The following is a 26,821-nucleotide window of genomic DNA, read 5'->3' on the forward strand; positions in this document are numbered from 1 at the left end:
ATTGTGATCTGAGTCTAAATCTGCTCCTGGGTACGCCTTACAATCCAGTATCTGATTTCGGAATCTCTGTCTGACCATGACGTAATCTAATTGAAATCTTCCCGTATCTCCCGGCCTTTTCCAAGTATACCACCTCCTCTTGTGATTCTTGAACAGGGTATTCGCTATTACTAGCTGAAACTTGTTACAGAACTCAATTAGTCTTTCTCCTCTTTCATTCCTTGTCCCAAGCCCATATTCTCCTGTAACCTTTTCTTCTACTCCTTCCCCTACAACTGCATTCCAGTCGCCCATGACTATTAGATTTTCGTCCCCCTTTACATACTGCATTAACCTTTCAATATCCTCATACACTTTCTCTATCTGTTCATCTTCAGCTTGCGACGTCGGCATGTATACCTGAACTATCGTTGGCGAAAAACTTCCAACAACGAGTCCAACCAGCCACAGACTACACACAGCGCAGTCAGCCATTTTAATAGAGAGAGCTACGTGGCGTTACCAACATAAAAACCTAAACAGCCTACTTACAAAAGAGAATTATATTCGGACAACCACAATAATAATTACGATAAACTGCCATTGCCCACAGACAGGCAAAGGCAATAAACAAGTCGGTATAGCTTCCGCACTTAACCACACGACACTAAGACAGCTTAAACACATTGCACGCAGCGAAACAATGATTATGGCTACTCCCATCACCAGTTAGTCACTACGATAAGCTAATATCAACTATCTATAGTACTATGTGCGCGTAAATCTGAGCACAATCAATTGTAAAGTAAAACACATAAATGAATCGCTGACACAGAGGAAAATTCCAAAGTTACTTTCTTTGAGCAAATGGTACTAATTAAATCAGCCGTGCCTGCAGCGTCGTAAGAACAAGATCACTTTTTCTTTTACAATAAAATGCAGAAATCAATCATGGTCAAGGCTTGTAATTAGCACAATCAACATGGCTCTCACGTTTAAAGAGCATATCCACATGCGCCTGCGTGCCAACACACGACAACCGTAAGACGACGCACAACAACCATGGACTTTGTGTGTAATATTACTTGTTGACAAATACATTTATAACGGAATTGCTGTACCACATACATAAAAAATAATTTCATAATATCGATTTCGATACAGATCTAGGTCGACTAATCTTTTGTATGTGGAGTTTGGCAACAGCGGTATCTGTAAATTGGAAAAATGTGTTACTTTCTATACATGTATTATTTGAAAAAGATGAAAACAGTGTAGCTGTTATTTATCAAATGCTAGACAACTGCCCAATTCGATGGGGTTAAGCGATACTTTAATTAAGTTAAAAATTAATACCGCGAGAATGCAGCAAGCGGATTGGGCGATTGCTTGGTGCGCTCAGTGATGCCGTATCCAAATCATAGCGAACGAACTGCATAGACGCGTTGTCCCACTGTCATGCTAAAAGAGCGTCTAATCTTCAAAGTGGTATGGCTTTTCCCTTACCCACTATCACGTCGTCTTTGTAATTATGAAGTTGCAGATGCTAGAATTTACGGACTTACGACACTGTGAAGTTTCATGAATCGTGGTTGCCACTGGAACAATGGGTCTGGGAAGTGTCATTTTGCTTGGCATGTATTAATTTATCAGGACGTGACTGAGCTGTGGAAAATGTCCGTCACCGCTTCGATGCGCAGCCACAATCACGCTTCCATCTATGCATACACTGATAAGACAAGGCTTTCATTTTGATCGATAAAGTGCTTTTGTTTACCGAGTACGTCACAATTGGTCAAAGTGAAAGAACATTTAATTTCAACTTTAGGGACTTTTTTTGATGATTCCATTTCTGTTCGATTCAGAATTCTTTGTCATTCATCACAAACAACAACTTTTGTTAAAATTAGGAACTGTAATAATACTTTCGGAGACTATAGTATTTCAGAGTACAATGTTAACAGTGCAGTTCATTTAATCGGTAAGTATCTACGAATTTTCGTTTTCTGGCGTTAATTTTGCTAGCTGAAAATTAACAATCCAGTTAACAAATTTGAAGAATTAGTTACGCAGAACAGTTTCAAAAAATTTTCAAATGTGTGTGAAATCTTATGGGACTTGACTGCTAAGGTCGTCGGCCCCTAAGCGTACACATTACTTAACCTAAATTATACTACGGACAAACACACACACACACAGACATGCCCGAGGGAGGACTCGAACCTCCGCCGGGACCAGCCTCACAGTCCATGTCTGCAGGGCCTTAGACCGCTCGCCTAATCCCGCGCGGCGCAGAATAGTTTAAAGATAGCTGCCACTACATGGCATTAGAATTAGCTTGCGTCTTTTTCATCTTAAAATTTTGAATAAAATGCACAGTTAACAACTTTGCTTTTAAATTCATAGTACATTTCAGAATTAATTAAGACGAAATTAGCTCATTCTGAGTCTGGCAACCTTAAGTACCTGAGATGACATTTAATAATAATTTCCACATAAGCAACTTTAAGCGATTATATGTAGTTTGTCGCCTGTTTAGTAAAATCGTGATGATTCGGTCACACCCTTAATGCTTTGCTTGTACTCTGCAGTGTACATTACACTGAACAACTTAATCAACAAGATGCAGCCGTTGGCTACTAAAGCACGTAGGCAGTGCTGCTCTTGAAACGCAGAAGGAAAAGTCACCAACCATTTCACCAGATTATTCGTGTCCACAAGGCGGCCATGCCTCATGCTGAACGTTAATGACGTCCCGTAGACAGATCCTTGGCATACCAACTCAGGGAAGACTTCTTGTTCTTCACCATGCACCATCTGACAGCCACTCCGTCCATCACTGCTCCACCTTGGCCCCAGTGGTACTTGCGGCTATCATGTGTGTGTGTACAACCTACTCTCTCGTGGCTCCTGCGCAATACGAGGTGCATTCAAGTTCTAAGGCCTCCGATTTTTTTCCCCAGACTGGAAAGAGATAGAAACATGCGCACTGTTTTAAAATGAGGCCGCGTTCATTGTCAATACGTCCCAGAGATGGCAGCACCATACGGCAGATGGAATTTTACCGCCAGCGGCGAGAATGAGAACTGTTTTAAATACTTAAAATGGCGACGTTTTCCTTACTTGAACAGCGTGCAATCATTCGTTTTCTGAATTTGCGTGGTGTGAAACCAATTGAAATTCATCGACAGTTGAAGGAGACATGTGGTGATGGAGTTATGGATGTGTCGAAAGTGCGTTCGTGGGTGCGACATTTTAATGAAGGCAGAACATCGTGTGACAACAAACTGAAACAACCTCGGGCTCGCACAAGCCGGTCTGACGACATGATCGAGAAAGTGGAGAGAATTGTTTTGGGGGATCGCCGAATGACTGTTGAACAGATCGCCTCCAGAGTTGGCATTTCTGTGGGTTCTGTGCACACAGTCCTGCATGACGACCTGAAAATGCGAAAAGTGTCATCCAGGTGGGTGCCACGAATGCTGACGGACGACCACACGGCTGCCCGTGTGGCATGTTGCCAAGCAATGTTGACGCGCAATGACAGCATGAATGGGAGTTTCTTTTCGTCGGTTGTGACAATGGATGAGACGTGGATGCCATTTTTCAATCCAGAAACAAAGCGCCAATCAGCTCAATGGAAGCACAAGGATTCACCGCCACCAAAAAAATTTCGGGTAACCGCCAGTGCTGAAAAAATGATGGTGTCCATGTTCTGGGACAGCGAGGGCGTAATCCTTACCCATTGCGTTCCAAAGGGCACTACGGTAACAGTTGCATCCTACGAAAATGTTTTGAAGAACAAATTCCTTCCTGCACTGCAACAAAAACATCCGGGAAGGCCTGCGCGTGTGCTGTTTCACCAAGACAACGCACATCGAGCTAACGTTACGCAACAGTTTCTTCGTGATAACAACTTTGAAGTGTTTCCTCATGCTCCCTACTCGCCTGACCTGGCTCCTAGTGACTTTTGGCTTTTTCCAACAATGAAAGACACTCTCCTTTGCCGCACTTTCATCAGCTGTGCTGCTATTGCCTCAGAGATTTTCCAGTGGTCAAAACAGACTCCTAAAGAAGCCTTTGCCGCTGCCATGGAATCATGGCGTCAGCGTTGTGAAAAATGTGTACGTCTGCAGGGCGACTGCGTCGAGAAGTAACGCCAGTTTCATCGATTTCGGGTGAGTAGTTAATTAGAAAAAAAATCGGAGGCCTTAGAACTTGAATGCACCTCGTACACCACCAAGCACGACTCTTTCGTGGTAGGCAACACAACCGTGCCGCAAGATCCAGGACACGCCCCCTTGAGTGCCCCCTCCACAAGACGTGGCTACTCCTCCTCTCTGGAATTCAAACTGTTCCTCAGACAGCAGCTGTTCTGACTACGTACTGTAGAAGGCGGACGCGCACCGTCGCTCAAAGACTTTGCTCAGAGCGGGGAGCAAACTTATCGGCCTTACCGGGTCTTCACAAGTCTTGTGGACAGCAAAGACCTCTGTATGTTTCCACACCTCTGTGCGGAGAATCAGGTTGAAAACAGCCTTGAGATTATCTGTGGCGGCTACTGGCATCTGGCGCAAGAGTGAACAGGTGAGAGTGGTAACCTCTTCTGTGGCAACTGCGTCGATGAGTGCATCTCCCCTGTCGTGTATGGCGTCCAGGAACACTGACAGGCATTCTTTGACGATTTGGACAAGCACTAGGTACCTGGGATTGGACAGGACTGAAGTTCGCCTCACACTGGCCACGGCATTGGCTTTGTCACTTACCGTGACTTGGTCGATCTGGATGGGCTGAGTAATTTCACGTCCCCTCAGAAAAGTCTTCGTGGCCTTCCAGGCACTCGCGTCATCAACAAGGAGTGTGTTTCCAGTGATTATCGACGGCAGCACTTCCCTCCCGCCTTATCCTCTTCACTGTACTTTTGGTTGGAGCATTACTGGACATTTCCCTTTCGCAAAATACAGTTATTTTCTGCTGATGGCGCTCAGGATGTGTGGAGGTAGCTGTCCAGAGCGATCAGATGAGTCAGCACTAGTTGGAGGTGGCCTCTAGTTGTGAAGGGGCGTGGGGTATCGGCTATGTCTACGCCTTCAGCTCCATCTTTCAGCTGAGATCTGTAGCGTACCCAACTGAATAACAATTAGCAAGAGTGATCCAAGTACCAAAATGGAAATAGTGAGATTACCACATCACGGAGAGGACCATTCTAGTTTGACAAAAAATTTCGAGCAACATCTCCAATGTGCTACCATTTAACAGCAATTTAACGAGGCGCCATCTCTCCATTCCAAATTTCCATTTTAACGAAGATGAACAAAGTGCCATCTGTTTTGCAATAGTGATCCAAATTATTCAGTTGACATCACTGACCGTAACAACACACGGTTTTGTTCTTTCTAGTGTTGTAAAATCTCAGACAACTTTAAAAAGGGGCCTAGCAAGAAATTCAAGCGTTTAGCAACACATTAAATTAGCAGAACTATTTTATGAACAGTGCATTTCTTACAGACTTTGAAACCCTCTTCCAATCGTCTGTCTCATCCTAGCGCACGTGTGATCGACCGTTCTACTCACCGAGAAGAGGCAGCGGCAGCGCATCGGCTCACACACCGTCCTAGCAGCAGGCCGGCATGTAGACTAGCTTCTGTACATATTGCAAAACTGTGCACCATGCAGCGCCACAGAGCAGAAGCAAATGCAGGTAGCCATAACCGTCACACCTTTTCACTATAACTTTATTTGCTGCACATAGTTTCACTGTAATAATTTGTTTATATTTTTACGGTTTTATATCTTCAACTTAAAAAAATTCGTAATAGTTAATGACACTTCGTGCAGTTGTAGGTCCTCAACAGAATCTCACATCCGTAATTTTACGATCTTTATGTCTTTCACTATTCATGCATACATTGTTCAAGGGCTGTAATTTCAATACATTAAGGAAGAAAATAGAAAAAGTAATTTTATACTTTCAGAACAAGAATTTATGACTTCGTGCTTTCAAAGTTTCACACTTTGAATATCTTCAGATACTATTTCAGCTTTCGCTACTTTATTTCCACTTTTATAATCTGCTATTTTATCCCCCTTTTACAGTTTTACGCATCTATTCTGGTATCTTATGACGGTTTTTTACATTACTGACTTTTTACTATTTTAGTATAAGACCCTCTCTTGTAAAACACATAGCATCCCTCCCACTATCGATCCTTCCCCCCCCCCCCACCCTCATCCCCTTCCTTGTCTATTTTGCCAGCTCATTTTCATAATGTTACTATTTTATGCTCTTTACATTTTAAACACTAATTATTCTACGCTATTAATGTTTCAACGAGAATCTTAATATAATTGTACGTTCTATAATTTTATCAAGAACTGTCTGGTTAAACTCATAACATCTCAGCCACCCTTCTCTGTTTTCAGCCTCACTCCATTTCCCCTTCCGCCCCTCTCCAACCTACCTCAAACATACACCTATTTAAGACACTGAGCGCAATTGTGAAACACAGTACTCTGATGTATGGTTCTGAGTAGATAAGACCGACTGCTGTCGTAACTACTTAGATAAATTCCACGTTTATTACAATTTTGTTTTTTCTGCTTATTGTGAATATTAAGTGGTACATATTTTGTTTTACTTTATTTTAGACCTTTAAATGATACTGAGTAATCGAAACAAGAAATTCATAATAAGGTAAGTAATGCCTGTTAAACTATTCTAATATACTGCGACGTTTCGACGAGTGACATACTCATCATCTTCTGGCGAAGTGCCGAGACTTTGCGGATGCCGGTCCCTTTATACCTGCGGTGTGCCCCCCACCACCTGGCCGCGGGAGGCTGGGTCCAGAGGAGCCGGCGGGCGAGGTGGAGGGGGAAGCGGGTGCGCCGTTCGTGTCTCCGTCAGAGCATTGTGATCGCGTCTCGTGAGCTGGACGGTTCTTGTTGCGTTCCTGGCGTATTGCGGCTAATGCTGGATTCCAGGCCGCGCTCAGTTGATAGCCTTCGTCCCTGTTCACAAGATTCTCGTGGACCCGTATTTCTATTGATTCTTTAATGACGCTATCCCAATAGCTCCCGGCTCGGCACAGCACCCTGGTGTTTTCGAAGTCAAAGGTGTGGTTTTCTTTGATGCTATGTTCCTCTGGACCCAGCCTCCCGCGGCCAGGTGGTGGGGGGCACACCGCAGGTATAAAGGGACCGGCATCCGCAAAGTCTCGGCACTTCGCCAGAAGATGATGAGTATGTCACTCGTCGAAACGTCGCAGTTTGAAGACACCGCCACCCGGCTGGAAGCCTGAGAACTCTTCGCCAGCTGTATACGCCGGGAAAGCATACATTCACATTTATTCTAATATATTTTATGCATGTACGATTTCGTTAGCAATTTTTGCTGTGAAGTTGTGAGTTATAGGTTCTTTAATTAATCGATGTGGCTTACAATTACTGCATATAAATTATATTCTCATTCACATTTGTGTTAAAAAAATCTAAATGAATTCATCTACTGCATAAGCCTACTTTACCATTTATTTGATTAATGAAGTTAGGTTTTATATACTTTAACGTCATTCACAGTCAAATTCTGTTAAAATAGTGATATTGAGTTAATATACTTATTTGCCCTACAGGGCTCCAGCTGAAGACATGCTTATATCAGAAACGGCCAAGGATGGGCCAAAAATTAGAGTATCGAAAACAAAATGCGAAAATAATGCAATTTAAAAGGAACAAAAACGAATATTACTACAATGATAGGCTCTGAAGCCATCAAAGGAATTTAGTTTCTTAGTTTGCAAATATGCGAAAAGAAATGTCCTATGCTATGACTAAAGAAACACGGTGTAAAGAATTTAAGAAGTTCAGTGAACTACAGAACGGTGCTAACACTTTGTTACCCACTTCTATAGTAAAACATGTTCCAATGAAACAGAAAAGAAATGAACTGTCTGAAAGGATAAATTCTCAAGGGTAAACACAGCTGCTGGTGTTGAGCGTTGTCGGGATACAATTTGTGCAGACATTTAGTACTTCTCCTCAAAACAAGTAAACTTAGCATTACAAAAGGTTACCTCTGATAATATTGCTGACACAAGAGGATGAAACGTGGTCATAATAAGATGATGAGAGGGTCTAGCAAGCGGTAAAAAAAATAAATAAAAATCCTAGATACATATCGCATTATTGTCGTACTGTAAATGATAAGGAATTTTTTATAACGTATGAACAATACAAATTGGAAGTTAACAATCCAGTGAGCACGTCAACGTATAAAGTTGTAGTCTACAAGTACTTCAACGTAAAAAAGAAATGCACTGTAAAAGGATACTTGCAACCGTTGCGATTCGCTTCATACAAAATGCAGTCAGAGAATGATCCAACTCAGAAAGAAGCATTGCGTTTAGAACCTAAAGGCCACTTAATGGTAGCAAGAGCTGATCAAAGAAAGATGAAGCAAGATATGCAAATGGCAAAAGAGGTTGAAGTAGTTGAAATGATTACGTTTGATCTTGGGAAGACTGCCGTTGCCGAGAATCAGAACCAGCATTGCGTTCTGAAAAAGACAGTTGAGAGTGTATAGCTCTGGAGTTGATTCTGGTACAACTGGGAAAGGATTTTGCTTCGGTAGTTTCGAAGAAACGAGGTCGAGGTGCCCAGAAAGTATATTGAGAACAATTTAAAGAAAAACACTACTGACCTAATTTTGTGTGTAGATTCATGCAGTAGCCAAAATCCAAACGTCAAAATAACCTTGATGTTGACGGCTACCTTGGTGAATCGTCCATTTCAGTTTCTCAGATATTCCTGATTCCTGTACACACATTTCTACCAAATGAAGCCGATTTCAGTGGTGCTGAACGAGCTTTTAAAATTCAGCAACGCATGTACCTACCAAGTGACTAAATAAATATTAGGAGACCCTGTAGGAGAAGATATACTATTTTTGTAACTTGAATCGAGACCAGCAATTTGGATGTTCTAAAATTGACAACCGCAATGTGAACCTAATGTTGACACCACAGGAAACAAAATTAAATGGATGCAAATAAGCGAAATAATGTTGAAAAAGGAAGATCCATTGATCCATTCAAAAAGTGCATAAAAACAGACCATAACGATGATGCCTACGTCACTGTGGACCTACAGATGAAGCGGGAAGACCCAACCCCAACTTTTAAGGACGTTTTGAACCACTGTGGCCTCAAGGGAAAGCCGTATTTTGACGTAAAATCGAGGATCTGAAACCTGTGTGCACTTTACACCCAGATGTACCTAGCACTTTCATCTTTCTTTAATTGGAGACGCTCAAGTCGTCGATGACATCGAAGTTTTGAATGGTGTAGTCGATTTTGAAGATGCATAATGATTACAAGAAGGTTGCGCAATGTGCAAAACAGAACATTGGGTTGAACAAATTTTTCATATTACCTCTCCGTATTGTATTTGCTTTAGTAGTGCTGAAAAATCTGCTACGTTACATATGTGCGTGTTATAATCATAGTACCAATATCAAAATATCCACAGTTTTGTGGTTTTGTTGCTGAGCCCTGAATATTAGTTTGGTAACTAATCCATAATGGTCCAACAGGCGTTAGTGATAGAACACTGTATAAGTATATAATATTTTTGAACATTAACATATTTTTATACGTAATTGCCTAAATTTCCACAAGTTTCAGAAATGGTAGCTATTGTTGTGGTGGCGTACCTCACCGCTGAACTTGCGTCCCATCAAGGACCAAGTTGAAAATGACAGATAAAGCTGTGATAATGTGCGGCGCGTCTTTCACCAGCGTCACATCAAGAACGCGTTCGGCAATTACCAGGATACCTCGTTCACTCGTGAGGACCAGCGACAATGGAGGCTACCTGTTCTGCAGCACGAAGAAGCCGCCTGCCACAATTGCTCATTTGACGGGAGTGTCATGCTTGATGTCTGGAGCTAAAATCGTACCCCACAAAGACTCTGCCAGAGAACAAAAGCAACGAACGATGTATTCCGGCTCCACCAGGCCTCACTTGGGGGAGGGGGCGGGGGTAGGGGGCGACCACAGGCAAACAGAAATTGATACGTCCATGAGAGGTCTCGACGTCACGATCTCCACGCGTTTAGTGACTATTACTATGCAGGATTATGTGCGAGGGACGTGTAAACATATAGAAGCAGCCGTTCGGCGCACGTAAATTGAGACTAAACTTGGGATGCGTCTCTCACACTGAGCAGACGTCGACAACCTTATCGCGGAGGCCGTGGCGGAATTCACCATCTTGCGTGTAGAGACCACTGACGTTCGTCACTCACACGGTAATGCCTCTGTGACTACAGACTATGTCGGCGCATTCATTGTCCGTTGAAGATGGCCTAGACGGCTGCCGTTAGTGCAGATACAAATTGCTACGGGATTTCTCTCATGAGTTCTTGAGTAGTGAGTGAGCCTTTCTTCTGGAAAGAGACGTTATTGTTAAATCGTGGCTTTTGGGGATGGACCTCCGCGTATTGCACCTTGCTCTCACTGATAGCGTTTTCCTGGGAGCTGCAACCAGATCTATTTGCGTCGTTTGCTGTGTTGTTTTAGCGAGCGCTGTTGGCGTGCTGGTCTGAGCGTGCAGTGTTTGGTCCACGCCCGCTGACACGTCCTGCTACGTTACGGCGTTCTGCGGCTGATCTTCCTCTTCATATACACTCCTGGAAATTGAAATAAGAACACCGTGAATTCATTGTCCCAGGAAGGGGAAACTTAATTGACACATTCCTGGGGTCAGATACATCACATGATCACACTGACAGAACCACAGGCACATAGACACAGGCAACAGAGCATGCACAATGTCGGCACTAGTACAGTGTATATCCACCTTTCGCAGCAATGCAGGCTGCTATTCTCCCATGGAGACGATCGTAGAGATGCTGGATGTAGTCCTGTGGAACGGCTTGCCATGCCATTTCCACCTGGCGCCTCAGTTGGACCAGCGTTCGTGCTGGACGTGCAGACCGCGTGAGACGACGCTTCATCCAGTCCCAAACATGCTCATTGGGGGACAGATCCGGAGATCTTGCTGGCCAGGGTAGTTGACTTACACCTTCTAGAGCACGTTGGATGGCACGAGATACATGCGGACGTGCATTGTCCTGTTGGAACAGCAAGTTCCCTTGCCGGTCTAGGAATGGTAGAACGATGGGTTCGATGACGGTTTGGATGTACCGTGCACTATTCAGTGTCCCCTCGACGATCACCAGTGGTGTACGGCCAGTGCAGGAGATCGCTCCCCACACCATGATGCCGGGTGTTGGGCCTGTGTGCCTCGGTCGTATGCAGTCCTGATTGTGGCGCTCACCTGCACGGCGCCAAACACGCATACGACCATCATTGGCACCAAGGCAGAAGCGACTCTCATCGCTGAAGACGACACGTCTCCATTCGTCCCTCCATTCACGCCTGTCGCGACACCAGTGGAGGCGGGCTGCACGATGTTGGGGCGTGAGCGGAAGACGGCCTAACGGTGTGCGGCACCGTAGCCCAGCTTCATGGAGACGGTTGCGAATGGTCCTCGCCGATACCCCAGGAGCAACAGTGTCCCTAATTTGCTGGGAAGTGGCCGTGTGGTCCCTACGGCACTGCGTAGGATCCTCCGGTCTTGGCGTGCATCCGTGCGTCGCTGCGGTCCGGTCCCAGGTCGACGGGCACGTGCACCTTCCGCCGACCACTGGCGACAACATCGATGTACTGTGGAGACCTCACGCCCCACGTGTTGAGCAATTCGGCGGTACGTCCACCCGGCCTCCCGCATGTCCACTATACGCCCTCGCTCAAAGTCCGTCAACTGCACATACGGTTCACGTCCACGCTGTCGCGGCATGCTACCAGTGTTAAAGACTGCGATGGAGCTCCGTATGCCACGGCAAACTGGCTGACACTGACGGCGGCGGTGCACAAATGCTGCGCAGCTAGCGCCATTCGACGGCCGACACCGCGGTTCCTGGTGTGTCCGCTGTGCCGTGCGTGTGATCATTGCTTGTACAGCCCTCTCGCAGTGTCCGGAGCAAGTATGGTGGGTCTGACACACCGGTGTCAATGTGTTCTTTTTTCCATTTCCAGGAGTGTACTTGGGAACCGGCGGTCCTAGGATGTACTATGTCATCCGATTCTTCTCCTTTGCAAATCTGGGTCTTAGTGGCGATCTTAAAACTCACCCCGAGTGAATGTTTGCGGGCAACATAGTTGCTGTTGCTGGCGGTCTGCCTCTGTTTCTTGCGGCAGCGTGCTTCAAACATTCTCAGCTGCGATAGCTGGCGGTGTGTGCCTTGCCGCAGTCTACACGTGAGGGCACACTGTGTTCCTATTTTGGTGACCACTTGTGCGAACAATGTTAACCTTGAAATTATGCTTACTCTAATGATAGAGAATCTACATGTTGAAGCAGTTTTGATGTGGTGGGTGTAGCAACAGCTGACTAGAGTGTTCAAAAATGGCAAAACCGTAAAGACGATGTTCGTTTCTGTTGCAGTAATGATCCTTGTTTAATTGAGGGAGAAATGGGTTACACATTACAACAGAGAGTCCTCATCATCAGTCAGAACATTAGATGTGTGAGTTATTCCGAAGCTCAGAATGCCTTTATAGTAAATTATGGTACAGAAGCAACAAACAAGACCACCATTAAGCGCCTGTATGATAAGTCCCTGAAGGCAGGAAATATGGCTGATACATCCACAAGTGATTGACCAAAAGTGGTAACACTAGAAACTTTGACCAACAGGCAATCTGATATTCTTTGAGTCTAAAGAAATCTGTGTGACGTCTTTCTAACCAGCCTGGTCTCTCTGTTGGTAGTGCTCAGACGGCACTGCACATGTGTTAAAAGATGAATCCATACAGAATTTATGATTTTGATGAGTTGTTACTGGAAGAGAACAGAAAACTTGTAGCTTTCTGTCAGTGGCTTATGGCATCTGTGACGCTGGATAGTCTGATGAGACATGGGTTTCAGCTCGATGGATATTTAAACACACAGAATCCAAATATTTGAGTCACAGCAAATCCACATCACCGGAATAGATGACGCAGAGAACTGCGAACCATGTAGGCGAATGATCACATTCTTCCGTGACACCGTGCTACATGTGTATGAATACCTGAATACCGGCCACTGTACACATCGTTTCCGCAGCTACTTTATAGCTCAAATAGCAAACAACCCCGTCACCGTCTTCAGACATGTTTCCATCTACAAGTGATTTCGACATCTTAATATATTGTTGTCGCCCATTTTCCCGATTTAGTGGGTGTACATTCGTTACAGCAATTAAGTTGTTGTTGTTGTGGTCTCCAGTCCTGAGACTGGTTTGATGCAGCTCTCCATGCTACTCTATCCTGTGCAAGCTTCTTCATCTCCCAGTACCTACTGCAGCCTACATCCTTCTGAATCTGATTAGTGTATTCATCTCTTGGTCTCCCTCTACAATTTTTACCCTTAACGCTGCCTCCAATGCTAAATTTGTGATCCCCTGATGCCTCAGAACATGTCCTACCAACCGATCCCTTCTTCTGGTCAAGTTGTGCCACAAACTTCTCTTCTCCCCAATCCTATTCAATACTTCCTCATTAGTTATGTGATCTACCCATCTAATCTTCAGCATTCTTCTGTAGCACCACATTTCGAAAGCTTCTATTTCTTCTTGTCCAAACTATTTCTCGTCCATGTTTCACTTCCATACATGGCTACACTTCATACAAATACACTCCTGGAAATGGAAAAAAGAACACATTGACACCGGTGTGTCAGACCCACCATACTTGCTCCGGACACTGCGAGAGGGCTGTACAAGCAATGATCACACGCACGGCACAGCGGACACACCAGGAACCCCGGTGTTGGCCGTCGAATGGCGCTAGCTGCGCAGCATTTGTGCACCGCCGCCGTCAGTGTCAGCCAGTTTGCCGTGGCATACGGAGCTCCATCGCAGTCTTTAACACTGGTAGCATGCCGCGACAGCGTGGACGTGAACCGTATGTGCAGTTGACGGACTTTGAGCGAGGGCGTATAGTGGGCATGCGAGAGGCCGGGTGGACGTACCGCCGAATTGCTCAACACGTGGGGCGTGAGGTCTCCACAGTACATCGATGTTGTCGCCAGTGGTCGGCGGAAGGTGCACGTGCCCGTCGACCTGGGACCGGACCGCAGCGACGCACGGATGCACGCCAAGACCGTAGGATCCTACGCAGTGCCGTAGGGGACCACACCGCCACTTCCCAGCACATTAGGGACACTGTTGCTCCTGGGGTATCGGCGAGGACCATTCGCAACCGTCTCCATGAAGCTGGGCTACGGTCCCGCACACCGTTAGGCCGTCTTCCGCTCACGCCCCAACATCTTGCAGCCCGCCTCCAGTGGTGTCGCGACAGGTGTGAATGGAGGGACGAATGGAGACGTGTCGTCTTCAGCGATGAGATTCGCTTCTGCCTTGGTGCCAATGATGGTCGTATGCGTGTTTGGCGCCGTGCAGGTGAGCGCCACAATCAGGACTGCATACGACCGAGGCACACAGGGCCAACACCCGGCATCATGGTGTGGGGAGCGATCTCCTACACTGGCCGTACATCACTGGTGATCGTCGAGGGGACACTAAATAGTGCACGGTACATCCAAACCGTCATCGAACCCATCGTTCTACCATTCCTAGACCGGCAAGGGAACTTGCTGTTCCAACAGGACAATGCACGTCCGCATGTATCCCGTGCCACCCAACGTGCTCTAGAAGGTGTAAGTCAACTACCCTGGCCAGCAAGATCTCCGGATCTGTCCCCCATTGAGCATGTTTGGGACTGGATGAAGCGTCGTCTCACGCGGTCTGCACGTCCAGCACGAACGCTGGTCCAACTGAGGCGCCAGGTGGAAATGGCATGGCAAGCCGTTCCACAGGACTACATCCAGCATCTCTACGATCGTCTCCATGGGAGAATAGCAGCCTGCATTGCTGCGAAAGGTGGATATACACTGTACTAGCGCCGACATTGTGCATGCTCTGTTGCCTGTGTCTATGTGCCTGTGGTTCTGTCAGTGTGATCATGTGATGTATCTGACCCCAGGAACGTGTCAATAAAGTTTCCCCTTCCTGGGACAATGAATTCACGGTGTTCTTATTTCAATTTCCAGGAGTGTACTTTCAGAAACGACTTCCTGACACTTAAATCAATACTCGATGTTAACAAATTTCTCTTCTTCAGAAACGCTTTTCTTGCCATTGCCAGTCTACATTTTATATCCTCTCTACTTCGACCATCATTAGTTATTTTGTTCCCCAAATAGCAAAACTCCTTTACTACTTTAAGTGTCTCATTTCCTAATCCAATTCCCTCAGCATCACTCGACTTAATTCGACTACATTCCATTATCCCCGTTTTGCTTCTGTTGATGTTCATCTTATACCTTGCTTTCAAGACACTGTCCATTCCGTTCAACTGCTCTCCCAAGTCCTTTGCTGTCTCTATCAGAATTACAATGTCATCGGCGAATTTCAAAGTTTTTATTTCTTCTCCATGGATTTTAAAACCTACTCCGAACTTTTCTTTTATTTCCTTTCCTGCTTGCTCAAGATACAGATTGAATAACATCGGGGAGAGGCTACAACCCTGTCTCACTCCCTTCCCAACCACTGCTTCCCTTTCATGCCCCTCGACTCTTATAACTGCCATCTGGTTTCTGTACAAATTGTAAATAGCCTTTCGCTCCCTGTATTTTACCCCTGCCACGTTCAGAATTTGAAAGAGAGTATTCCAGTCAACATTGTCAAAAGCTTTCTCTAAGTCTACAAATGCTAGAAACGTAGGTTTGCCTTTCCATAATCTTTCTTCTAAGATAAGTCGTATGGTCAGTATTGCCTCACGTGTTCCAACATTTCTACGGAATCCAAACTGATCTTCCCCGAGGTCGGCTTCTAACAGTTTTTCCATTCGTCTGTAAAGAATTCACGTTAGTATTTTGCAGCTGTGACTTATTAAACTGATAGTTCGGTAATTTTCGCATCTGTCAACACCTTCTTTCTTTTGGATTGGATTTATTATATTCTTCTTGAGGTCTGAGGGTATTTCGCCTGCCTCATACATCTTGCTCACCAGATGGTAAAGTTTTGTCAGGACTGTCTCTCCCAAGGCTGTCTGTAGTTCTAATGGAATGTTGTCTACTCCCGGGGCCTTGTTTCGACTTAGGTCTTTCAGTGCTCTGTCAAACTCTTCACGCAGTATCATATCTCCCATTTCATCGTCATCTACATCCTCCTCCACAGCAATTAAGCAGAGATACAAATGCGTTTATCAGAAGTCACAGAGCTCTCATTATCACAACTACCTCCAATGAGCATGACACTACAGCTGTGAACTTAACAGTTACTGGCACAAGGAATTTATAATTCTAAGCAACCACAACACTGTTACATAGTGTGGTGTGTGATTATACTCTGCATCACATAACTCCACACAGCTAGGATGGTTTTGTATTTGCTGATAATAGGTAATACAATATTCTTAACACACAAAATGGTCTAAACCCGCCGTCGGTAGCAATACAATCCACATTAGAAATATTAATCGTTCTCATAATGTAATGTTCTATCTCGATTGCTATACTGGAGACACTCTCAGAATGGTACGCGAAATAATTTCCCCTACCTCCTAACTCTGATGAAACGTAGTTTCATGATCGACTATTTTCCGTTTGTGTGCTTCACTGCCTTGGATTATTTCGTTTGGTCGTCGGACACAGTTTGCCGCTGCAAGCGATGCTGTGTTTATATTTTTGCCCTTGCTGGTATTGTTATACTAGGCCTCGGGGCTTCCTGACTCTGCAGTCGGAACTCCCTCCATGATGCTTCGCATTTTTTGAGAGCACCTTCTTCCTACTGTGTAACAATGACTTAACATGGTTGCTACCAGCTACTGTCAATTCTGATTATTATGCTCAATCAAAATTAAAATATCTCATGATCCTAAGTTCAGATCACGATGCAGTTTTCACAAATTTCACTTTAAAAAATCGTATTGACCTGCTTCCTTATTTTAATCATTCTCGTAATCTGCAAAGTTAGTAACTTCGGAATGAGTGAGCCCAGTAAGTTGACATACCGACTGTGACATATGACATTGTGTTGTTTTATAAACACCCAGCTTATGAAATAAATTTCGCTCACCTTATTAGGTATCTCTTAGTTACTACTCACACTACACGGGTAGCTACATGTACATCTACATCTACATATATACTCCTCTAGCCACCAAGTGGTGTGTGGCGGAGGGCACAATTCGGCCAAATTAATATTTCCACCCCTCTGTTCCACTCGTGGATCGCGGGAGGGAAAAACGACTGTCTCAACGCCTCAGTACGAGCTCTAATTTACCTTATCTCTGAATGGTTATTATTGCGCGATTTGAAAGTTGGTGGTAATAATATATACTCTACATCCTTGGTGAAAATCGGATTTCGGAATTTAGTGAGCAGCCCCTTCCGTTTAGCGCGCCGTCTATCTGCAAATGTGTCCCACTTCAAACTTTCTGTGAGATTTGCAATGCTCTCGCTACGGCTAAATGTATCAGTCACGAATCTTGCCGCTCTTCTTTGGACCTTCTCAATCTCTTGAATCCGACGCAACTGGTAAGGGTCCCATAGACGAACAATACTCTAAGACTGGACGAACTAAGGTATTGTAAGCTATTTCCTTTGTTGAAGGAGTGCATCGCTTCAGGATTCTACCAATAAACCGCAATCTAGAGTTCGCCTTACCCGTTACTTGTGTAATCTGATCATTCCATTTGAGATCATTTCGAATAGTCACACCCAGATACTTGACGGATGTTACTGCTTCCAAAGACTGGGCATTTATTTTGTACTCGTACATTAATGGAGATTTTCGCCTTGTTATACGCAGTAGGTTAGACTTACTAATATTGAGAGATAACTGTCAGTCATTACACCTCGCATTAATTTTCCGAAAATCCTCATTGATTTGTTCACAACTTTCGTGTGATACTACTTTCCTGTAGACTACAGCATCATCGGCAAACAGTCTAATGCCGCTGTCAATACAATCAACCAGATCGTTTATGTAAATCGTAAAAAGCAGCGGACTTAGTATGTTGCCCTGGGGCACACCTGAAGTTATACTAGTTTATGTTGAAGTCATCCCGTTCAGGACGACATACTGCTCCCTGCTTGTTAGAAAACTTTTTATCCAACCGCATATGTCATCGGATAGACCGTAAGCGCGCACTTTTTGGAGCAAGCGACAGTGCGGAACTGAGTCGAACGCCTTTCGAAAGTCGATAAATATGGCATCAACCTGGGAGCCGGTATCTAGAGCCTGTTGTATATTATGCTCAAAGAGGTCCAGCTGTGTCTCGCATGACCGCTGTTTCCTAAAACCGTGCTGGTTTCTGCAGATGAGCTTCTCAGAGTCTAGAAAGATCATCATGTCTGAACACAAAATATGTTCCATGATTCTACAACAAATCGATGTCAGTGAAATTGGCCGGTAATTATGTGCACCCAATTTTCTACCCCTTTTTGTTGATTGCTATGATCTGGGCCTTCTTGCAGCCTCGTGGAACTTTCCACTGTTCCAATTATCTCTGATAGATGATGGATAAGAATGGTGCTATATTTGTAGCACAGTCAACATATAATCTTACGGGGATACCGTCTGGGCCAGATGCCTTCCTGGCGTCTAAGAAACTTAACTGTTTTACAATCCAAGATACACTAAAAACTATGTCAGCCATCCTTGCGTTTGTTCGATAATTGAAAGGGGGAATGGTGCTGCAGTCCTCTACCGTAAAAGAGTTTTTGAAAGCTAGGTTTAGAATTTTGGTCTTCTGTTTATCATCATCAGTTACATTACCCGTACAGTCAACAAGAGAAGGTATTGAATTATTTGTAGCGTTCATAGATTTAACGTACGACCTAAATTTTTGGGGTTATTTTTAGAATCTTCAGATAAAATATTGATTTCAAATTTGTTAAAAGAATCTCTCATTGTCCTTCTGAAAGCTGCTTTCATTTAGCATAATTTCTGTTTTTCAGCGGGGCAGTGACTACGTCTAAAACGACTGTGCAAAATTCTCTTTCTTAGCAGCTTCCTAATATGTTTGTTAAACGAAGGTGGATCCTTTCCCTCCCCTATATTTTTGCTAGGCACATACTTCTCTAGCACATGGTGGACAATACCTTTAAATTACGACCAAAGATGCACAATATCTTTGTGCCCCCGGTGAATGCTTAGAGCTGCCTATGAAGATATTCATTAATGATACTTTTATTTGCTTTCCCAAACAAAAAAATTCTACGCTTTTTTTTGTTTTTGTTTTTTTGTTTTTGCAACTTGCACTGATATAGAAGCCACAACGACATTATGTTCACTAATACCTTCTTCTACATTAACTTCCTCAAAAAAGATCGGGTCTGTTTGTCGCCAAGATATCTAATATGTTCCCATCTCGAGTTGGTTTTCTAACCAATTTCTCAAAGTTGTATGTTGAGAGCGCTCCTAGAATAACTTCATACGAATCTTTGCTTCAGCCCCCTGTGATAAACGTGTAATTTCCCAGTCATCGGATGACAAATTAAATTCTCCACCTATAACTAATGGATAATTTGGGTATTTACTTCCTTTGTACTCAAGACTTCCCCTGAAACGTTCTGCGACGTTTCTTGCGGATGCTGGCGGTATATAAAAACATCCTAATACAGTGGTCAATCCTTGTCTGATTGACAGCTTTATCCAGACTATTTCACAGTCCGACCCAGTATCGATCTCAACTGCTTTTGAACAGCTTTTAACTGCAATGAACACAACACCTCTCATAGCATCAGTCCTATCCTTCCTAAACGTTGTCCAATCTGAGTGCTGTGCTATCTTCAATTACCTATCATTCCCATTGGCTGGTTATCTTGTTGAATATTCTTCATTCCGTTACCTTGAGACAGACAATATGAAGTTCGAAAGATTGTATCACAGAAGAATTACACTAAAACTGTAGATATAGTAAGCTATATTCTACTATCTCAAACACGAACTTAAAGAACAGGAAATTCACAACTAAATCCAAACAATTGATAAAGTTACTCTTGAAAGTTCTTTGCACATGACCCATTAACTTCAACTCCATTAAATTAAAACAAATTGAAATTTACGTCGATAAAGTTCCTTTCGTAGCTTAAAAGCGAAAATAAGTAATAGCGAGAGGTTTAAAGTCCTGGAAGACAATACCAAGAAACAAAAAATTTAAGTTCATAACACGACAGTAGCTCCAAGTCTTATTGCTCCTTCATCACATGGGCAATTAAAATACTACTTCACAAACACTCACGAAGAACGAGGTTCATCATAGTCCCACACTACAGCAGCATTTACTGAGGTAGGTTGTCTAGTAACACAGGCCACACCCCCTGATATAGCGAAGCTGCCTTCTTGGCTCTGATATCCTGCAGTTTTATGGCCACACCGAATGAGAACACTTCTGAGATCCGCAATTTAGGAAACTACTTCAGTTCCACTCGGCACTCAGCTGGTCAATCAGTCTGAGTGTGGGTAAATCGCTTCTCTTTTGCCACTCCAAGCGTTCGGAAAAAGCTTCTTTAAATCACATGAAATTACATACAGCGAACCAATCAGAGTATCTACAGTTATGCCGTAATTTTTCATGAATAGACCATTACTTTCCCAGTGAACTTGGAGAGAATGGGTCATCCCAGCTTCAAAATTATATGTGTAGTGATTTTAAAAGACATCTATTTACGCCATGATTCTAGGAGAAAATCATGAAAAAGGTCTCTGCGGCTGGAGTATTTCCTTCGCAAAGGTTTTACATAAATCTGAATGTCCGTAGCTCTTTCCCATAAATCTATACTGTGTCTTCGGAATGTCTAGTGCTTTATCTGCAACATATATTTGAAAGAAATATGAAAAAATTGTAGAAATTTCAAAAATGTCTAAAATAAGAACGTAGTAATATTTGATATTCAGGTCGGAGTTTTTCACTGAATTAACAACTTATCTTCAAAATTTCCCCTCAGTTGTTCTTAAAAGCTCTGAAAAGATCGTAATTTTGCTAATTTTAGTCTAACTTCTCGGTCAGATGTTATGGAATTATATATTTCTAACCCGTACAATATCCTCTGTGAAATGCTGTACAAGAGTTAAGATAGTCTGTAGCTCTTAGCTCTTATTTTATTTGCGTTGTATAACCTTCTGTCACTTACGCGAGCGTGTAGAAGCGTGCAATCAGCAATGTGTGAGTGTAAAGAGCCTATAATACCGGAGATTTCACAAGCCGAGTGTAGGAAAGGCAGCCAGCGACGCCTCACAGACAGTTGGTTGCCGCGTCAACAGGAGATTTATCAAGCTTACGTAAGGTATTCTACAAGCCGCCGCAGTAAGCCGAATTTAAAATATAGTAGGAGATCCTGATGCAGGTTTAAATAAAAATTTAATATCTTCTGATCGAAAGTATCCGGACACCTGGCTGAAAATGACTTACAAGTTCGTGGCACTCTCCATCGGTAATCCTGGAATTCAGTATGGTGTTGGCCACTCTTGATGACAGCTTCCTCTCTGGCAAGCATGCGTTCAATCAGATGCTGGAAGGTTTCTTGGGGAATAGCAGCCCATTCTTCACGGAGAGCTGCAGTGACGAGAGGTATTGATGTCGGTCGGTGACCCCTGGTATGAATTTGGCGTTCAAACACATTCCAATGTTATTGTATAGGATTCAGGTCAGGACTGTGCAGGCCAGTCCTTTACAAGGATGTTATTGTCATGAAACCATTCCGCCAAAGACTGTGCATTATGAACAGGTGGTCGATCGTGTTGAAAGATGCAATCGCCATCCCCGAATTGTTCTTCAACAGTGGGAAGCAAGAAGGTGCTTAAAACATCGATGTAGGCCTGTGTTCTGATAGTGGCACGCAAAACAACAAGGGTTGTAAGCCCCCTCCATGAAAAACACGACCATACCATAACACCACCGCCTCCGAATTTTGCTGTTGGCACTGGCAGATGACGTTCACCGGCATTCGCCATACACACACCCTGCTATCGGATCACCACATTGTGTACCGTGATTCCCACTCCCAACAACGTTTTTCCACTGTTCAATCATCCAATGGTTTCTCTCCTTACACCACGCGAGGCGTCGTTTGGTATTTACCGGCGTGATGTGTGGCCTATGAGCAGCCGCTCAACCATGAAATCCAAGTTTTTTCACCTTCCTCCTAACTGACATAGTACTTGGAGTGGATCCTGATGCAGTTGGGAATTCCTGTGTAATGGTCTGGACGGATGTCTACCTATTACACATTACGACCCTCTTCAACTGTCGGCGGTCTCTATCAGTCAGACAACAGGGGAGGTCGGCCCGTATGCTTTTGTGCTGTACGTGTCCCTTCACGGTTTCCACTTCACTATCACATTGGAAACAGTGGACCTAGGTATGTTTAGGAGTGTGAAAGTTTCGCGTAAATACCTATGACACAAGTGACACCCAATCACCTGACCACTTTCAAAGTCCGTGAGTTCCGCGGAGCGACACATTCGACTCTCTCACGATATCTAACGACTACTGAGGTTGCTGATATGGAGCATCTAGCAGTAGGTGGCAGCACAATGCACCTATATGAAATAAAACGTGTGTTTTGGGGGGGGGGGGGGTTGGATATTTTTGGTCAGATAGTGTATGTGCAGCAAAACAAACTGACTGTAAATTGCATTTAAGAGTCGTTAGTTAAGCATAAGTAAATCTATGATAACAAAGAAAATAGGAAAGAACAGCGGAAAACAGTGTGGAGTGGCTGCCATTTTAGTGCACAGATGTAATGTGTTATCTAATATTTGTGGTGGGTGAAAGGCTTTTACTATTCTGTTCTAGAATTGACAGAATGGAATGCTAAAGGTGGCGGTATGTCGAAACAGTGATGAGAGTGTCGTGGTGAAAGAGTGACTGGTATGAACAGCAAATATGCAAGATCTGTAGCAGAGGAATCGGAAAAGTGACATAATTATTATTTAGGTGTGAAGACTGATTATTTGGGCAGTCTCCGGTCTCAAAGACAGAAATTCCGTAAGTACCACAAAGAAATCGATGTTATTCCACGACTCGTTTACCCTGGTACAAACAGCGGGCAGGATCTTAGGTATCAGTTAAATAAGACTCTCTCGGAAACTGTGCAGCAAATGAAAGAGATTATAAAAACCCTTTAAACGTATCGTACAACTGCGTAGATTTTATTGACAACAGCTAATATCTATAATATATTAGTCTCTTCCATCAAAACAAAAGTAGTGACCAGGAGAAAATCCCCAGGAAAAACAAAGGATTTAAAGGAGTGTAGACTGCCAGGCAAAATCACGGAAAGCACCGAGTGCAGGGAACTTGGCATGCTGTGTTGTTGTTCTTCTTCGTCTTCTTCTGATTTCTTCGTGCATTAGCCGTTCGCTCTTAGGTTCTCTTGCTCGAATTTATTGCTCGATACAGTTTTTCTCGACTTCCGAAGGACCTTCCTGGCCCCTGGGTAATAATTCAACATTCATTTTGATATTCTGCCTTCTTACATTCTTGTGATATCGTCCTTCCTGTTGTTCCTGTATTCATTAATCTGGACGGTTGAACTTTTCACTTGAAGTTCTTTTCTGATGTCAGAATACCTCAGTCTATCGGAAAGAGTGCACCCAGTTACTCTTCTTAGGAGTCGCATCCCTAGTGTTATGTCTATCGTTCATTTCTTCACGTTATGTCCATGATCAGAAAATAGAAAGACCAAATTTCTTAGAAAATACTATCCCGTTCGTGATCGAAATCGACATAATAAAGATTTAATTACATCAAATGAACAATCTATAGGTACCTCATAAGTACAGTAAGAAAGGAAACTCTACTCGAATGTTACAGATGATGAGAGAATATACATGAGATATGGAAGTGGATCGCGGACTGTAACAAAAAGACACGGATGAAGAACACAAGGGCTGGAGATGTGACTCCTAAGAAGAGTAGCAGGATGCACACTATTTGGTAGACGGAGGTATGCTGATATCAGAGAGGAACTTGGAGTGAAAAGTTTAAACATGCAGATTAATGATTACGGGGACAACAGGAATTACATTGCCACAAGAAGACGACAGAATATCAAAATGAATGTTGAAGTAGACACATCAAAAAAGTTTTGCATCACCTCAGTTCCGAGAGTGCCGGAACCTGTACAGAAAATTGGAACAGAGATCAACATAAACTTAATGTTTAAAAACCACACATTGCATGTGGTACCGCCATGCAGCGAGACCTTCTGAAGTGGTGGTCCAAATTGTTGTACACATAGGTATCTCTAGTACCCAGTAGCACGTCCTCTTGCATTGATGCATGCCTGTATTCGTCGTGGCATACTATTCACGAGTTAATCAACGCACTGTTACTCCAGATTGTCCCACTCCTCAACGGCGATTCGGCGTAGTTCCCTCAGAGTGGTTAGTGGGTCTTGTTGTCCATAAACCGGCCTTTGAAATTTATCCCAGGCATGTTCGATAGGGTTCGTGTCTGGATAATATGCTTGCCACTCTAGTCGAGCGATATCGTTATCCTGAAGGAAGTCACTCAGAAGATGTGCACGATCGGGGCGGGAACTGTCGTCCATGAAGACGAATGCTCGCCAATATGCTGCCGAAATGGTTGCACTATAGTCGGAGGATGGCATACACGTATCGTACAGCCTTTACGGCGCCTTCCATGACCACCAGCGGTGTATGTCGTCCCTACATAATGCCACCCCAAAACAGCAGGGCACCTCAAACTTGCTGCTCTCGCTGGACAGTGTGTCGAAGGCGTTCAGCCTGACCGGCTTGCCTCCCAACACGTATCCGACGATTGTCTGGTTGAATGCATAGGCGACAGTTATCGGTGAAGAGAGCGTGATGCCAGTCATGAGCGGTCCATTCGGCATGTTGTTGGGCCCATCTGTACCTCGCTGCATGGTGTCGTGGTTGCAAAGATGGACCTCGCCATTGACGACGGGAGTGAAATTGCGCATCATGGAGACTATTGCGCACAATTTGAGTCGTAACACGACACCCTGTGGCTGCACGAAAAGCATTATTCCACATGGTGGCGTTGCTGTCAGGGTTCCTCCGAGCCATCGGTCATCCACTGCAGTAATAGCTCTTGGGCGGCCTGAGCGAGGCATGTCATGGTCAGTGCCTGTCTCTCTGTATCTCCTACATGTCCGAACAACTTCGCTTTGGTTCTCTCCGAGACGCCTGGACACTTCTCTTGTTGAGACCCCTTCCTGGCACAAAGTAACAACGCGGACGCGATCGAACCGCGATACTGACCGTCTAAGCATGGTTGACCTACAGACAACAAGAGCCATGTACCACCTTCCTGTTGGAATGACTGGAACTGATCGGCTGTCGGACCCCCTCCGTCTAATAGGCGCCGCTCATGCATGGTTGTTTACATCTTTGGGCGAGTTTAGTGATATCTCTGAACAGTCAAAGGGACTGTGTCTGTGATTCAATATCCACAGTTAACGTCTATCCTCAGGAGTTCTGGGAACCAGGGTGATGCAAAACTTTTTTTGATGCCTGTATTACCAAGTGGGCAGAAGGTCTTTAAGAAGACGAAAAAAACAGTGCAATGATCAATTTATTTTGCCAGGAGGGGTAACACGTAAGGGTGTAACAGACAAAGAAAGAAGAAGAAGAGAAAAAAACTCAATAATAATAGTGTACACAGCATGCCAGGTTGTCCACATTCACTACTGTCGTGATTTTGCCTGTCGGAGTGTTTACATGACCATCATGTTCCAGAATTTACCTTTAACATTACGTAAGAGAGACTTCTTAAATTATGATGTTGACACAACTCTGTGGGGATTTCATATGAAGAATTTCTTATGAAGACTGTTGGCAGTGCATCCTGATGATGTTCTTTTGGACGAAACCGGTCGTGACATAATATATGCTTTATCAATGCAGCTGCGGTGTTTTCTTATTAACGTTCAAAAAACTTAATGCATTTTTCAGTACTATCAGAAACAGGAACTGTTTTCCTTGCAAATGGAAAACTTTAATCCTGTAAATACAGCGAACTTCTAAAAATTCTGAACGTATGACCCTAGAATAATAAACTGGTGTCCAATGATAGGTACATTGAAATATGACATGTATTCGAGCACCTCTCCGAAATAATGAGGATTAAATACTTTGTTTTACGAGAAGATTGAAATACTCTCGTATGTGAGGTGCATCTAGAAGAAAGGAAATCAATAAATAGGACGATCAAATACGAGAGACACCTGTTACATGTAACATACCAATTTGCATGCATGTGTAGGTCAATGATGTATCAATTCTACATGAATGCTGATCCGTTTATGGCGTTACCTCTTTATTTAGTGAACGTAATTGATGATACATTCCATAACACAGTAATAGTATACAGTGCGTGATCTGCCTAATTATCGCAAATAGCGTTTAATTCAAATCCTTTCATGTGTTTTAGTTTATTCGTCGATTTAGAAATACTTCAGCGCTGTGACCATGCTGTTGCTAGGCTGTATCTTACCAATTTTCGTTTTCTCTACAGATTTAATTCTAACAATATTTTCTTCCTCTTTATATATTATCTCTCCTTGAACAAAAATGGACATTTCTCCACTCTGTTCTATTCGTCATTCTTGCCACTGCAGTGGCACTTCGGAAACTACTTGTACACTAACAATAAATTTTCTAGCAGAAAATTTTTTATTTATCCAGATCGTTTTGCAATGTCGGCGTTAAAATTTTACTAAAGAACCTAGAATCATT

The sequence above is a fragment of the Schistocerca cancellata genome, chromosome 8 (genome assembly GCF_023864275.1).
Source record: "Schistocerca cancellata isolate TAMUIC-IGC-003103 chromosome 8, iqSchCanc2.1, whole genome shotgun sequence".
Lineage (NCBI taxonomy): Eukaryota > Metazoa > Arthropoda > Insecta > Orthoptera > Acrididae > Schistocerca > Schistocerca cancellata.